At 44.9% G+C, this 17745-nt stretch overlaps 1 protein-coding gene across 1 annotated transcript in view; it reads right to left on the bottom strand.

The window, feature by feature from the left end:
• The window catches only part of ADAMTS2 (ADAM metallopeptidase with thrombospondin type 1 motif 2), a 1719397-nt gene that overhangs the window by 50004 nt on the left and 1651648 nt on the right, over positions 1-17745 (bottom strand). The gene's annotated exons all lie outside the window — the stretch shown is intronic.

Raw genomic sequence — 17745 nt, 5'->3', positions numbered from 1 at the left:
GGCCTCCAGTACCCTCGGGAACGCCATGAGAGACCACCCCCTCAAATGCTGGCCCTGCTCTCATGCTAATTAACAGTGTGGCGCTTTGATGTTTGGTCGCCAGGAGTTGGAATCACAGCCCAAAACTGAAGAGAACGACACCAGGACCGCTCTAATTCGCACTGAGCCGTCACAGTTGGACGCCGCTTGCAGCAGCGAGAACTTTCCCGGAGTCAAAGGAACACTAACGGGAGCTTTGGGCATTTGGGAAATCTACACCGGATAACATTCAAAAAGGGAACACATAGACACGATTGAAGACACCACGGCAGTAACGTGATAAAATAATTGAACCCCAGCTAACTGCGATCACACCAGTAAGGAAAATTCAAAAAGCCCTGATGAGAACACGCAAATTAAAGTAGCGAGTTCGAAGCGCGTCGGCCAAATGGAGACAAGCACCGTTTAAAGATATGGGATTAATTTGTTCCCCTAGTGACTGAAAGTTTGATTAAGCATTTCAGCCTTATCCATACTGTGCATGATATTGATTTATCTTCTCTCCATCTGATTTCTTCTTGATTTTTCTGATTTTTTGGATTAGACACCTACTGTTAATAAGCATTTGTGGTGATACACAAATAGTTGTGCAATTGTATATAGTTGTCGATTTATGTCTTTGTAAATGTTGTTGTGATTAAGTACAGTCAGTTGAAGTTTGTTTTGTTTTTTGATTAATTGTATGTATAAGGTATGTCTTTTTGTCTAAACTATTTTCTAACTCAAAAACAAATGAAGTGAATGGTATAAATAAATAATACCAAACACATCTTTAACTATAGTTGATTTGTTACTCTAAATACGGAGCTAGTAGAATTTTTGTATGGTCAGCACCACTTTTCTGTAAAATTTAACAGTGTGAGAGCAGGGCCAGGATTGGTTAAGGGAGTTGGCTAGGGCCCTTGCTGAACATCGGACAGCAGGAGGAGGGCGCACAGCAAGGAGGAGGCTGTCGTTCGTTTAAGGTAAGTGGATATCATTTTTTATTATTTTATGTGGGGCACACACGCGAGAGTGCACAACTACCCACCACCCATTTGCCCGCTATACCACTCCCCATAGATACCAGCCGCTACTGAGTACAGAGTCATGCACCCTTCCACGGACTAACCTTCACAATAGCAGTGCTTATACAACTCAGTGAGTGACCTTGACAGAAGTAATGAAAAAGAAACTATTGATCTGCACTGCTGCAACCTGTTTCTAATTTTCTATGCCCTCTTTTGTTATTGCTTTATCTCCTGGAAAGAAATGGATTTATTCTTGTTTGCTACATGTAGTTATTATTTCAATCTTAGCACATTGCAAAGGCGAAATCAATAGTTACCGAATCTGCTTTATTGCAGTTTAATAGGAAAAAATGTGTGTTAATAGTCTGCATGTCACGCCGTACACAAAAAGCCCTATATGATGAAGCTTTTATCGAAAATGTGAGTGGCATGTCAGCTATCACAACAAATCAGACAGATTGTACAGAAGGTTCAGAGGTACAGAAGAGCAATATTTTATGGACATGTAAAATTACACCCCCTACGTTCATTATCTCTTCCTCTCTTGCATTGTCCCAGTCCCTGCTTTAAAGTGTATTCAGTACTGGGGACGCCACAATGCTTTTGGAACCTGAGCATCATGGCATGGTGCCAGGCAGGAGCAGAATCTGGCATGGCTAACGTGGGTGCAGATGCTGATGTCGGGCGTCTCGATTCCTGCACATAAAATGTGATTAAGGGGCTCCTTCTGGCACGTGGAGCTATTTAGCGCGCAGACACTGCGAGGAGAGCTGGTGCACAGGCAGTGCTTTAAATGGGCCGGTACTCACCGGTACTGAGTACCGGCACTTTTAATTTTTAACCTCCCGAGTACCGGCACTTTTTTCATCGTCATGGAGAGTACCGGTACTCATTGTGCTGCTGAGGATGAGGTTGTCTGAACACAACTCAGACAAAGCGCCACCGTAGCCCTGTGCCGAGCCGCGGCTGAATCATTCAGCAGCGGCTCATTACACTTTGTTAGTGTGGCAGGGGCGCAACCTCAGTATCACGCTGTGAGTGAAAGGGGGGCACGCTCAGTATCACGCTGTGGGTGAGAGCGTCCGATCAGACCCTGCACTGTTAATCACAGGTGTGAAATTTCGCAGCCACTCAAGGTCCAGACCACTGGCTGAGAGTCTGCAAGGAGAAAGCCGTGGGAGGTAGGAACTGGCGGCATTGATGCTCTCTTGACCGGGTGAGAGGGGTTTTGGAAGTCACTGTCTCTCTCCCTTTTCTGTAGTGCAGGCTTCGATCTTCACCTGTCTGCTGCTCCTTTACTTTTCGCCATCGAGATGTCTCTACTGGCTCCGTCTAGTTCCTACCATTTACCGGTAGCCACCGAAGTAAAGAAAAAAATGCATATTCACCGGCATCTGCAGAAGCATTCGGGATGGGAACCATAGTGGTTTATGTGGTGTTCATCACGGATGGTTCCAGTCAGCAGTCCGTATATTATAATCAAAATAAAATTTTTACAGATTTGTGATCTGGATGAATTTAAGGTATGTTCACAAATAATGAGGCTAAAGTTTGAAAACTGCACACCACGAAGCTTAAATACATAAAACGAGGGTTCTGGCGAATTCTGATTATTGACAAGAGTCATGAAAACTGGTGTATAGTAAAGGAATCGTGTGGGTTCTTTATTTGAAAGTGAAAGGAGCTAAAGACTTACATATTTAAGGCTCTGTTCCTGTTGATACACAGCTTACCGCCATGGTCTGCTCCTGGCAATTAATATCCATGCTGTCCTGAGCCTGGCCTCTGGCCTGAAAATACGAGCAAGGTTGAGCTGTGGTTGGGGCGGGGTCGGAGTTTACATCTTTTCAGGTTTCAAAGCTGAACTGGACTGTGATTTAGGGTCTCTGTGGGACTGGGGGTGGTCTCTAGTTTTAGGCTGGAAGATGGGTAGGCCTGGGCTGCGTTTTGTGCCCAGCCGGAGAGATTGATGAATTATGTGCTCATCTAGGCTCTGAGCTGGACAAAAAACTAAACTCTGAACTTAGATGGGCTCTGAGCTGTGCTGGTTCATCAACTGGTCAGTGAATGGGCTAGAATCATTAACCCTCACCCGGTTGGACAGAGAACAGGACTGGAGTGAGCTGCAGACATGGGCGCACTGAAAACGGGTGATAAAATGGCTGCACGTGGGAGGCTGATGCTAGAGTTTACTCACAGAAATCACAACTGGGACAGATCCGCACCAGCCACACACTTACCGAAGACGGACTGACAACACTTGCTACTCACACATCGCCTCACAAGAACAGGGAGTGGCTCCCAAGCAGCTTCTGTCTCTGGCCCAGGCAGGGTTATGGGCTGGGTAATTTTGGGTAGGATTGAGTTCTCCTGGATAGGGTTGGGTTCTGCACTGAGTTATTCTGGATAGGGTTGGGCTCTGCACGGAGTTCTTCTGGGCAGGGTTGGGTATGGACTGGGTTCTTCTGGGCAGAGTTGGGTTTGGGACTGAGTTCTTCTGGGCAGGGTTAGGTTCTGCACTGGGTTCTTCGGACAGGGTTGGAATGATTGAATGACATGACATGAATTGCAATGAAAAATCATTTAAGGAGAGGGAACTCGTGGGCTTCCAGGAACCAGTCGACCACAGAACATAAAGGTGAATCATTCCAAATAAGCCATATCTAGATCAAAGAAAACCGAGAAGGCTTTGAGGAGAGATGGAACAGCAGAAAAGCTGATATCAGTTATACAACCACAGAGCCACTCAAACTGAGGAAGGTAATGAAGATGCTGAAGTGCTGATTGAGGTTAAGTCAATGGTAGAGGTAAAAGACTGCTTCAAACCCTAAAGTGTAGAAGTAACGTAGACTTTGCACAGAAAACTCCAGATGTCCCAGGTAGTAAATTCCATAATTACCCAGCTGATCCGAAACAAAAAAGCCATATTAATCACCAGTGTGTAAAAAATCTCCCACCATTAACCAGAGACGCACACAGGCAAAATGTTAGTGTGGCTTCATTCAGAAGTGGGTCCACGAGTCATCGGATCTCAGGACATTCAACTAGAGTTAGATTGCATCAATATTCACATACACATTCAGTGCGGATTTTGCCCTGTCCCTGAGTTGTTTCTCTATGTGGTTTAAACAATAACAAAGCTGAAACATGAATTCTTTGCATGCCAACCTAAAACATCTAATCAAAATAAAATGGTTTAGGTTGAGCCCCTAAAATCTCTTGAGTTATTCATATTGACATATTTTTTAGATTCTTTAAATGTATAAAAACAGACAAAGGCAGTGTTATTCAGAGTGATTAGGAAAGCCTTATAGCTTGTGGTCAGAGGTATACCAGATTAATGTATAGTACAGTATAATAATCATCTGCATGTTGATGGGTCATCCTGAGCAGGATGGGATGGAGGAGCTGACACTCTACACGTGAAAGGGCTGTCTCCTGTCCCCAGGCAATGGATTGCATACCCTCTTGGAAAGAGTCTGGAGCCAGGGCAGGAATGGCAGGGTCTTCTGCACTTCAGATCATCTCTTTGAAGTCTCCCTAAACCACCAAAGAAGAACACATTTGGACGACAGTGCAGCAAGGAGGGACTGCAACTTTGCTGAACTGCTTTGCTGTGCTGGCCTGCTGCTTCTTGCCTGGGAGTGAGAAGGAAAGGACCTGAACCTCAACATCCCAGAACCTAAGTACTTTACAATGGCTTGTTGGCTTGCCTCCTGTTTCTGAAGTTTCTGCCTTTCTGATATCCAAGAAAGGCAGATCCTGGTCCATAAAGATCGTTTATTGTGATTTGTTGCAAATCTGTTCAGTAGTTTTTTAAATATTAAAGAATAAATATATTTGTATCTCTAGGAATGCAGATTCTCTAGGGATCTGAAGGATCTCATGGTGAGATCTAATTGGCTGCCAACACTTCAATTAGGAAGTGCTGACAGCCATTTTTGGGCTCGAAATCAACTGAGTCCCAAAAATATGTTAAAAAAGAGAAGGGGCCGATTAATAATTGATTGATCCCTCTAGGCCTGGTAGTAAGGTCCCCCATTGACTTCACCAGGGCCAAGACGCTTTAAAAAAAATCCTCCCAAGCCAGATTGTGGGGGAGGGGAAATTTGGTTATCAATTTTGAGGAGGGGTGCACACCGCCCCCATGGCCAATATTGGGCCAGGAGACCACCTTCTCCCCGGGACCAAGCCATTGTAAAATGAAGAGGAGGAGGGCCGCGTGGTCGTCCCTCCCCAGGTTATTACAGCCCCAGGGACTGCCACCTCCCCTGAGCACGTTCAAACCTTCCCAGGTGAAGAGGCAGCACAGACCAACCCTCCTGGGACCATTATGGCCTCAGGGATCACCACCTCTCCACGCTCAGGCCGATTACGGCAAGGGGGGATTCACTTTTCCTACTGGCCATTTTTGGCCCCGGGGACCGCCACCTCCCTAGGTCTAGGCCACATTTTTAATTGAGAGGGGGCCGCTCTCCATGGTCTTCTTCAGCACCAGGGACCACCACCCCCCTGGGTCAGGCCCTGAAAAAACAAAGGAGGCGCCATACAGCTCTCCTCCTAGAGCCATTAATGGCCTTGGAGAATGCCACCTCCAGGGCCATCTCCCGAGGTGCACCCCCTTGGGACATAGTTGTTTGCTTTCACTTGGCAGGAGCTTTGCCACTCCCTACAAGTGAGAGCATACAGTAAGGGTCTTATAATGAGGACAGTGATCCAACCGCAGTGTAACAAGATGGTCGGATTGCCTTTGCAAAGACTGCTGGTGAGCGGCTGACACCTACAGCCAACTCCGACCACGGTGGGCCAATGAAGCAGTGGGAGGCTGGGACCGCCAGTGAAACTGCTGTGAGTTGCTTTACAGCTGGTGTGACCATGGCGGTCCAACCACCACATCTGAGACAGCTGAAAAGGAGATATATAAGACTGAAACTCACCTATACTCACATCTTCATGTCTTCTGCTGGCATGCAGCCCATCGGACACGTCCTGTCGCTGCTGTACCTGCTCGATCCCTTACTTAATATACTGCACAAATCCTCAGTTTTGACAAAATTTGAATTATACTCAAATAGGCCCATGAAGGACGCCAGCTGGTTTTTATCCACTGGTGTGGGGGGACCTCTAACAGCACGAAATCTGCCTTTCACCTTACTCCGCCAGATAAAATGGTATATCTTAGATATTCACTTCCTCCATCAAACATGTACACTTATCTATGCATAATAATATTGCTGTCTTTCCTAAGTTATTCAATACTTGTTTCAATGCCAAGTTGTGTTCTTCCTAGGCTTGTCAAACATTAAGATGTTGCCTTGGAAAACTATAACTCTAGGTTAGCCACTACACATTTCAGACATCATGTGTTACAAGACATTTATTGCAAATCAAGACCAAAAGGCAGATGAGTTAATTGGAATGTTGTTTCCATGGTAACAAAGGCTGTCAGAGCCCTGAAATCTAGATGCAATTTGATTTAATAATACATACATCTCAAATCCAACTAATACCACCTTGTTTATGTTCAGTAGAGAAAAACAAAACTATCCAAACACTATGTTATGGTTGAAGCAGCATATTCTGTGTTTTTTTTGGTGATGACTATTGTTGGCAATCCCTGTGAGGCTTTTACAAGTTCACTACTACCCACCTCAACCACATCCTTCAACATACTTTTCACCTTTCTCTCATTACAATAACCACTCTTTGTGCCACTCTTAGTGGCTCTACTCCCTTTTTTATCCTATTTTGTGCACATATCTTTTGATAATCCTAATGTCCCTTTGAGTGCAAACTTGTCACTCCTCAGCATTACTTTTAGGTGTGTATCCTCTACCATCATTACCTGTTCAGATGCCCTGGGATTAACGATGATGTGTAGGTCATACAGTTGAACCCATCCCAATATGTGATTTCCGCTTCTGGCCATATAGACCTTGCCCTTGATGATTCTTTATGAAATTCTATGTTAGCCCACATAACTCCTATTGCATCAATGCTCTCTCCCTGGTACCCATTGGGATTTATACTGCTTAGTTCCTATTTTATATTATTCCATCTCTCTGGAAACATGTCATTGGGGGTAATAGTGTAAATCGATCCGGAGTCAACTATCAAGGTGAATTCACATCTCTTAATCATAAATATAACTTTTGGCCTTTTCTTACTTCCTTGGTTTTGCACATTATTTCCTGCAGGATACTCTATCTCATCCTCCATCATAAACAGACCTATTCTGTTTCTATTACTATCCCTGCCTACCTTTGTGGTGCACTCGTCTAATGCAGAACTGATTTAAATCAACTGGTATGTGTCTTGTCCTGTGCCCAGTGGCCTTGAGATGTGGACCTTTGAAGACGGGCAGCTGGAGCAGCAGAGCCTCTTTTAGTAGGCCACTTTCTTGACATAGGCCTCTTAGACAGTACAGTGCACATGCATTGACTTTGGTGCTCGCACTGGGTTTGCTCTTGTAAACAGCAGCTTGTGCTGCAGTTCTGGCACTTATGCTGGGTTTTGTCAAAAGTCCATCCCGACATGCACTTAAAGTGTCAAGAAGCACTTGAGGCATGTATGAGGGGGGGACGCGGCACAGTTGGCGACTCGTTTTGTAAAATTCATCACAGAAATCAACTCCTTGACTCTACCATCCGAGCAAGATTGAATTATAACCCCACTAAGTGACATTCCCTTGGCTTTTCTGCTCTCCCTTCCCTTTACCCTACTCATCAATTTTATTGTCTTTTTTAACAGACTAGAATACATATTTTTTACCTAAAAGGTCATTTTCTGTATGTGCATATTGCAATGATTTTAAATAATTGTGCAATAAAATTTTTTACTTACTTACTTAAAGTGTCAACACTATAAAAAATCCTACCACTTGCCACAACAATTCTACCACTTGTGTTAGCAGGAGAGTACTTTGTTGATCAAAAGCTGCAGACATGCACTGCTCATGGATGACTATCACCAAAATAAATTGATGAGCTTGAGGATGCAATGATGTTTATTGGTAGACACAAACCCAGTGACTACGCAGACCCACAGAAACCTCACTTGTGATTAGAACATAAGGACCTAGAACAATGAACCACACAGTGTCCCCTCACTCATTAAAGATACAACAAACTCATACATGCCAATAGAATGCCAACTTGGTTATAAAGTAGAGTTATTATATAATGCTATATAGTGTCACCCATTGCCTTTATTTCTTTGTACTATGTATTATTACATTAAGATCTGACAAACAACTAAATCTGCTTCTGTCAGACCAAAAAAAGGTTTATCACTCCCACACTTTCACATTCTCTTGCTCATAGAAAGCACTGTGGGTGAGAATTATGAACCACTTTGCACACCCTAGTGGAATTTGGTTACAAAAAAAGTTATCTGGAATTTCGTGTCATAATACTAACCTAACAAAATTGAAACTCTGCCAGTATAGTGCATGTTTCACTGTCCTGCATTAAGAGTTATGCGATTTAAAAGGGCCTCACAGCCAGCGTGCATGTCAGTGCAAAATCCGGTTAACAACCACAAACTCATGAGTTTGTGGTATTCACAAGCATTCTGCAGAATGGACTATTGTCCAGCCCACCATGGAAACATTTGCAAATAAACTCATGTGGAAGGGAAGCGTAAGTGTTTTTCCAGGGACAAAGAATAAGGGATCACATCTGTATTTCAATTAGTATCGGTGACGGGTTTAGATTATGTACAGGAAGTGATGGCGCTCTGGCATGTACGTTGAGAGTCCAGAATGTAGTTAAGGAGTAAATGGTGCAAACAGGTCAGGGGAAACAAACCCAAACAAGAAACAACCCCTGCATGAATGTGGGTCAAGACCCACACAACAAATATAAACCAAAGTTGTGAACACATGTTTTGACTGAGCGTTGGATATCACATTATAGAAATACATGTTTATGGAAGGTGGAGGACTTGAAGAGCACTCGTACATCATAAGTTAGTCCACAATTTAAAAAAAACACAATTGTAACACGTTGTGACGAAACATGTGTCGGCTGGTTTTTGTGTCTTTCTGTACTGATCTGGATTGATATATAAATCCATCTACATGAAACTCGGGAAGTTGACCTTCGTTATTTCCTCAAAAACATTGTCTTAGAAATGTTGGTTTTTACACTAAAACCTACTATCCTCACACGTGTGCATAGGACTTTGGTTTACATCTGTATTTCATTCGGGTTTACAGAAATAGATGTCTCAACAGAAATATTTTGTACTTTTTTTGTAGGGGGAAAGGAAAAAAGTACTTGCGCCCAGGGGCTGCTCCTCCGTTAGGGCGGAGGGGCGTTGCCCCACTGCTTTCTCACAGTGCGAGAAGCAGAAACAGAAAATGGTAAAACTACCATTTTATGTTTCTGCTTCTCGCTCTGCGAGAAAGCAGAAGTGCCTAGTTGTGGCACGGCGGGTGGGCGGCTTTGCTGGAAAGCAGGGGAGGCATGGCTAGCCCACTATTGTGGGCCCTGACAGTTTGGTCGGCCCTCTGGGGCTGACCAAAGCAGTCATACGCACTCTCCCTTTTCTCTGCGTAGGCTGCATGCAGCCTCCGGCTCGCTCTGGACCTGGTACCACATCGATTTATGGCTCACTATTTGTGATGTAGCATCCTGGCCTGCCACTGCTGACCGTTTGGTTAGCATACTCTCGGATCACGGCCCGGTGTGCCTGCGCCCTTGCGATTCCCGCACACTCTTTGCCGCACGTTCTCCTGACGCCTGCCTCCCAACTCACTTCGAGACTTTGCGTTCTGTGAACAGATTCAAGGCACCATCACAGATTATTTCGAGCACAACACTGGCTCTTTCGAGTCGTCTTCAAAGCCATGGTCCAGGGGAGTACATTGCTAAGCAGGGGGGGTGCTAAAGTCCAACAGAGGCACCCTGGATGCCTAAGGAGGGACATTAAAGCACTAGATTTGCAACACTCTCAGGACCACAATAAAGCTACCTTAGCCTCCATCCACGCTAAGCTTACTGAGTTCGATGAGGAGGCTGACAGAGGTTGCTTTTCTTGGCAGGGAAGTATGTGCTCATTGTTTCAGAGAAGGCGATGGCCCTGGCAGGACTCTTGCGAACCTGCTACGACAACCACACACCTCCTCCTACATTACTGCAGAACCACCTCCCCGGATGACATTATTGCCAGGATTTCTGCCTTTTATGGCCAACTATATACAGCAGGCGTGCCTGCGTCCCGGGAAATCCTGGATCAGTACTTCAACTTGATTGAGGTCTTTTGGCTCGGTAATGAGCACCGCAAATGCCTGGATGAGCCATTCACCACCAAAGAGATCACCAAGGTTATAGCCGGCCTCCCGGATGATAAAGCTCCATGTTTAGAAGGGCTCACCCCGGCGTTTTATGAGGAGTACGTGCCCCTTCTTGTTCCCCAGCTGGCAGAAATGTATAGCGAATCTTCAGAATCAGGCATGCTTCCCCTCCTCCCTTTGTGAGGCTATGATCTCTCTCCTCCTCAAGCCAGATATATCCCCCCGAGTGCTACGACTTGTACTGCCCCCTATCATTAATTAATACTGACAACAAAATCTATGCAGAATTGCTGGACAACTGCCTTCTACCCCATATGACGCTAATAGCTCATCCTGATCAATCAGGGTTTCTCCCTGGCCAAGCCACCTTGCGCAATCTGCGCACTATTTTTTGTGTTATCCACCAAATCAACCCTGCTTTGCCTGCAGTGGCCACACTCCTGGACACTACCAAGGCCTTTGACAAGCTTGAATGGCCCTTTTTATTGTATCTCCTTCCCAGACTGGGCTTCAGCCTGGGCTTTGCACAGAAGATCCAACTCCTTTACACACTCCCAACAGTGCGCATCAGGATTAATGGGCTAGTTACCGACCCTAAACCATTTACCAGGGGCACCAAGCAGGGATGCCCCCTATTCCCTAGGGTATTTGCCATCACAATAAAGCCACAGGCCGCGCGCCTCCGTCAGCATCACACTAACCAGGGCATCGTATTCTCATCTCGCACCCTAGTGACCTCCATGTATGCTGACAATGTTACGATTTACATCCGTAACCAACAAGAGAACCTGGACCCCATGACAAGGGAGGTGATCCGTTTTGGCTGCTTCTCCGGGGTTCTTGTCAACTGGAGCAAATCCGTCCTTTTCCCCCTCACGGATGCTACAAGACCATTCCCAACCGACTATCCGTTCGTCAGGGCATCAGGTCCCACTACATACTTGGGCATCTGGCTGCGCAGGGATGTGGATGAGCTATGGATGTCTATCTTCGGTAGGACCATGGACTGGCTTGAATCCAAAATACAATCTTGGCATAAACTCCCTCTCTCACTCGCCGGGCATATTGCAATTGCGAAGATGGTTGTGCTCCCGAAATTTTTATAACTATTCCTAAACATCCCTATCCCACTCTCATCACATTTTTTTTTTTAAGCTACGCTCTGCCATCATTGCATTGTTCTGGGCTGGAAGACAGCCTCACATCGGCTATGAGCTCCTGACACTGCCGCTGGCCGGAATGAGCGCGCCCGACTTTAGGCTCTTTGCAATGTGTGCCCAAGCCAGCTTCCTCCACTTCTGGATCTACCCAACGTCTTTCCAGCCTCTCACAGCAGTTGTAACAGACCTGACCTCACCCTGGCCACTGCAGACTGTGCAGTTTTTGCCACACAAGATCCCTGTGGCAAGGTTGACACAGTAGAATGCATGCGTTGGGCCTGGGATGAAATTCTTCAGTTCACTTGCGCCAAAGAACTTTTTGCACCCTCAATGCAGCTCGCCAACAACCCCTCATTCCCTCCGCTGCAGACCGCTGGCATGGCTCGCCTGGCCAAGGACTTGGGGTCCGCACCAACGCTGATCTCCCCAGTAACAACTTCTTCACTATTGCCGAGGATACGGCACCACTCGACAAGTTGCTTTATTTTCAGATCAGGGCCACATGTAAAAATATTTATCCGCCCTTCCCACTCGCACCCCAGCCTTGCACCACACTTGAATATATTCACTCCTCCACTTCCCCCTGCAAGATAGTTACAAGATTATATGTGCTAACACTGGCACCCTCTTCAAGGGACATGAGCATGCTTGTGCTGCATGGGACACAGACTTAGATAATGGCAATGCTCGCGCACAATGGCAGTACTGCTGCAGCCAAAACGAGCGCCTCTCCCCAAATTCCCGACTAAAACTCATTCACTTCAAGTACCTCCACCGACTTTACCGCACGCCTGCCTCTCTACACAAGATGGGACAACTAGACAACGACAGATGTGCGTACTGCTCATCCCCTGGTGCCGACTTTATGCACCTGGCATGGCTGTGACCCAGAGTTTCTAGGTTTTAGGTGGAGGTGTGCTCTGCTATTAGTGACATTACCACAGGGCGTATTGTCCCCGACCCCCTCCTGTGTCTGCTGGGACATGCCAAAGACATTTTAGACCCCAAACGCAAGCTAACCGCCATGCTGCTAGTATTAGCCATACGCCGGGTGGCAATCCATTGGGCCGCAGGCTAGCACCGCTAATTAGAAGTTGGATGGCCGATGCTTCCCACTGTCAATCACTCTTGGGGGAAATTCTGTGATTTGATGCCTGTGGCAAACAGACCTCCTGATATATGGGGTCCCCTCATCTCTTGCCTTCAACGCTTGGCGAACCCTGATGACCACACTGACAACTCCCACACCACTGATCGCGATGACTATCCCTGAATAAACCGATCCCTTGAGCTTAGAAATTTACTGTTACACAACACTATAGTATTGGCTTTACATCTCTCTTCTGCTACAACGGGCTCGGAGGCGCACCGATTCAATGCATGTAACAGTGTAAATCTTATCTGTTAACATACTGGATGCTTTAGTCCTTGTTGAATCTGTAACATGTAACATGCCCCCATGCTTGACCCCCTCAACACGATCCCACCCGCCTGTCATGCCGGCCACGACTGAAAGTAACAGAGACAGTGCCTTGGAGAATGTTTGTAGAACGAAATTACACAGTGTCACTCTATCATTAGAAACAATTTCTAAATACCTATTCATTGTAACATTCTCAAATTGTAAACCCTTAAATTTCCACATAAATGGCAGTTTTCGTTTGTAGGTCTGAACTGGAAAAGTCACTCGGGTGCGAACGTGAGGTGTGAGGCAGGGCTTGTAGACAGAGCCGGAGCTTAGTGGATAGCAGGCTTCAGGGCCTCGGACAGCGCGCCGTGAGCCCATGAACACATGAAAGCGGTGAAGCAGTGAAGGGAAAAGCTCCTTTAAGCAGAAGCCATAGCCAGAAGCTGCGAGCTAGCCACAGTGTTGGCTTGAAGGGAATCTACTGGGCAGAAGGAGTTCTAGGTAGCAGCAGGTACAGAGAGGCGACCGGTGTTAGGCCGGTGCAGCTTGTGTCTGCTGAGGTGCCTGCGCCTCTGTGTGTACCCACCAGCAGGCTGCATTCCACTCTGCGTGTGTGCAAATAATTAACCCAGGCAACCTGGTGAAGGTATTGCAGAACGTCTCATTGGCTCATTCCCTTTCATGGGCATTGAAGTGAGTATCTGCCTGACTGCCCTCCTGCAACGAGGCAGCATTACCCAATGCAAGTGCACAGTTCATGACGAAGAGAGTGGGCTGTGCACGCGCATCCGAGGTGTCTATACTACTCTATCAAGCCATATGCATGAACTTTATTGACATTGTTGAGTTCACACACTAAGAACGATGCCTCGATTTAACACTGTGCTCTTGTTTGCTCTTGGGCACAGACCGGACTCTGACGTGAACTTCTCCAGGGCGCTCTGGGTTTTGATTGAACTGTAGAGCAGCTTCAAGTGAGGCCATACAAGGCCACGCGATGAAGGATGGACATTTCAACTTTGGTGAAATCTTACTGACTCAGTCTTATGGCACCTTCTTGGGTTTTCTCAGTTTTAGCTAATTTTTTCTCATTGGTGGTGTCCTCTGTGGTGTTGGTGTGTGCTGTGGTGTTGCCACTTGAATTCATGTGCGTTATCTTGTTGTGTGGTTGTGTGTTTCCCTTTCAGGTGTATTTGGACGGTGGTCCTCTTGCTAGGATTACTTATGGTTGGGTCAGGGGTTGTAAGGCACTACTCCAGGCTACCTGTATCCTTGTTTGTGCTGTTCCTGTCAATCCATATTTGTCAGCTTGCCTCATTTCTCTGTGGACTGCATTAGTTGTGTGATGTGAGATTTCTATGGCAACGCAGTAGTTGTCTTGAACGAGTTATTCGCCCTGAGACAGATGTGTGATGGTTTGCCTCAAGCTGCCGGGTGCACACTGCTGCGGGGTCTTCTTGCCAAGAGGTGGTGTGGAGTAGAGCTGCGGGTATCTTTCAGCCCCGGGAGGTGCTAGATTCTGATTGTAAACCGGATGCTGACATGTGGTACAGTCGAGGTAAGGTGATTACTGTTTTCCTGACATTTATTTTTAATGTGGGTGATGTGGGAGGCTAGTCTATTTCAACATATGAGAAATGGGAGATTATTTGCATTAATGGTTGGTTGGTTGATTGCTTTATTTCGATATGCATATATCATAAAAGCGGTACAAAAGATAAAAACAGCATGTCGAAAAAAGTGTGACTGTACATAGGATAAAAGAGTAAAATACATTTGATCAGCATAAATTAATTAAAAAGAGAATTAAATTGATATGGACAGTCTTCTAAGTCTAATCAACCAAGCCCATTTTAAAAACTTGGCAATAGCACAGACAATAGGAGGGGCTGTGTTGGTTAAAAGAATCCGAAGGGCAACAGAGTACTGGCATTAATATTAGTAAGCTGCTGTTGAGTTGCAATATTGAAAACCAATTTCATCACTATCCATGAATATTATAGACGTAAATACATTTTGGAGGAATGGCTGTGCACTGCCAGTGACCTAGTCAAAGAGGGCAGGAAACAACTGAAACTGGGCCATATATTCAAAGCTGTTCCTAACAGGGACCGGGGGCCCCCTATCTATGTTTGGCCCAGGGCCCCCAAAATCCTTAAGATGTCCCAGTCTTCACACTCTTTTTTTTTTTAATTCTCCCGGGAGATCCCCCCGGAACACCCCTTATGTTGCCCAGGCTCGTCTGCTATGATCGCTCGCCGCATTGCACTCCCACACAAATTTTACGCCTCACCACTTCCAAATATCATAAGCCACTACTGCTTGCAACACGCACATTTGTGGATACCCATATTTTGTGAAGTAGGTGTGCTGCCGGTAATCTATGATTGAGGTAAATGTCATGGCCCGAAAAAGTCTGAGGTGTACTTCAAATATCGGAGCAAACATGCAGGAGTAGTTAGTAACTTTTAAAGCATGTGTTTGTGATATGGGTCTTTTGATTGTATCAAGGATGAAACAGACCCTTCACTTGAGGAGTCATATTTCAGAGTCACTGTGAAGGTGAGGAATGTCTGCATGGCCCTAAATCCATAAGCGGCGGGCTGCAGTGCAGCTTTTCTGATCAAACTGCCTCGCTGACGCACTAGCCTCCTGGGCGAGGACACACCATATGTGAAATGAGACATTCAGCCAACACAGCTTTCCAATTAGATGGGGGGATTAGAGCCCTTTATGATTACAGACGCGGGCACCTTTACGGGGAAAATGTCAAAGCCATAAACCTCGCTGTGCACCGAGAATCCATCACATCTGCAAGAGAGTACACTGGAGAAATACAAGACGTGCTAGTTTTTTTTTTTGATAGGTGATATTTCATTATATTTAACTGAAACAAGGAAGTGTGGAAACGCTGTCTTTCACTCAAAAAGCGCGACCTGCACCAAATTCGAAAAATACTTATGTAAATGTTGAACTTTACTGCTGGAAGCAGAGCGCTTTCAAATGTCGAGCCGGCTAGAGGCGCCTTCAGCTCGCTTCAGCCTGCATTATTGCGACCCAGAGCGCGCGCAGATGACGCAGTCTTCCACCTATTCGTTGTGTGTGCTGAGGAACCAGTAATGTTTTGTATTTTGTTTTACAAATGATTCCAATCAAAACTGTTCAGAAAAAAAGTCTTATTATTTATGAAAGGTGCCATGAGCTAAAACATTCAAAATGCTACTGAATAAAAAACTCGAAAAAAACGTTGTTGTAAATTGGAAAATCCAAAACACCAAATATACGTTCATAGTTTATTTGCAATAAGCATGAAAATCAGGAGGTATATCGTCAAATCATCGTGATAAGAATAAAGGGTGTCTCGTTTTCACAGTCATAGCGACACCAACGACATTTGTCTCATAACATAGTAAAATGCTCAAACCAAAATGGCACGTTTCACATTGTGTCAAGTTAAATACATTAAAAAAACACTAAGAAAATATCCCTGAAAAGCGAAAGTGCATGAAGGCATTGGTCACAATGCCTGGATACAGTACCTTATTGTAACACCTCCAATAATCAGTCACAGCTTGAAACATCACTAAACATTTCACCCGCTTAAAGGTTTAACAGTCATCAATATATTGTAACAGTTTAAACAACAGTTGCTTGTACATAACAGTATCAGTGCCACATATTTTTTTTTGTTTTTTGTTTGTTACTTTTTTTTCTTGTTATACCTGACCATGAGATAACATTCACAGAAACCTTTAAATATGAGATCACATGAAAATGACACATTTTGATTTGCTACATAGTTTAAGATTGAAAGTTTCGTAACTGGCTTGTAAACAAGGCCAGCAAAGGTATAATTGAGTAGGGTTGTTTGTTACCAATAGAGGAACAGTGGACCATTCATCATTTTTTAGTCTCAGAAATGTCAAAATTTACATTTTCACCCCACCCAATTTACTGCTTTCAAGTAAAAGCGTCTCTATATGTGCATAGATTGCACATTCTGTATAGAGCGCAGCCTCGTTCGCTGTGAGTTTGTTTGCGATCAAATGCAAAAAATGTTGCATTGTAATACCAGTATGGAGCGCCGCATAATTATGAGCAGAGCCATTGGCCAATGCCGTTACACTTCAAATTTAAGGCATTTTCCGACACATTTTAGCAAAGAAAGGCATGTCTTGTAAACTGAGGTAATTTGTAGTAACTACTTATATTTGCCAGTTCACGCATAGATACGGGCACCCTCATTCACACATACATTTCACACCAAACATGCAAATGTTAAAAACGTTCAGTGGGCATTGAGTATGAACCATATGTTAAACAACACAATTCTATGGAAATGGCACAGCAGTTCACACAAGTATAAAAATCTTCTCGTTTGTCCTTGGCCAAATTGTATAAAAAGGTGAAATAATATAGAATGTAAAATGGCATAGAAATACAGTATTAAAAATATAAACAGAACATAGGTAATGTTTCGAAACATCATGGCACAGCATTAACAGTAGAGCCAGCGTAACTGGAAATCTATATTCCCAAAAAAGAACTATGCAAATGCTCAAGGGAATTAAAAAGCATTGAAAGAGACGAAGGTGAGAAAAAGGAGCAGAAGGCATTCTTTCATTCAGTTGAATTACCAGTTTGAAAAGGAGTGCAAGCAGCTTTCAGGTTGGTTTGCAAAGGGGAATGTTAGCACTGCAACATGTCATTATTGTGATGTGGTCACATGCACAATACATTCTCTTTCAAACTGAACTTCATGATCCAGCGAGAGCCTTTAGTCGTCATCACCTCAGCTGCAGGTAAGCTGACTGTACCTCTCCTGCAGAG

This window comes from Lissotriton vulgaris, chromosome 7 (assembly GCF_964263255.1).
Source record: "Lissotriton vulgaris chromosome 7, aLisVul1.2, whole genome shotgun sequence".
Classification (NCBI taxonomy): Eukaryota; Metazoa; Chordata; class Amphibia; order Caudata; family Salamandridae; genus Lissotriton; species Lissotriton vulgaris.
The sequence above is the reverse complement of the archived record's forward strand: the minus strand, read 5'-3'. Positions and strand labels throughout refer to the sequence as shown.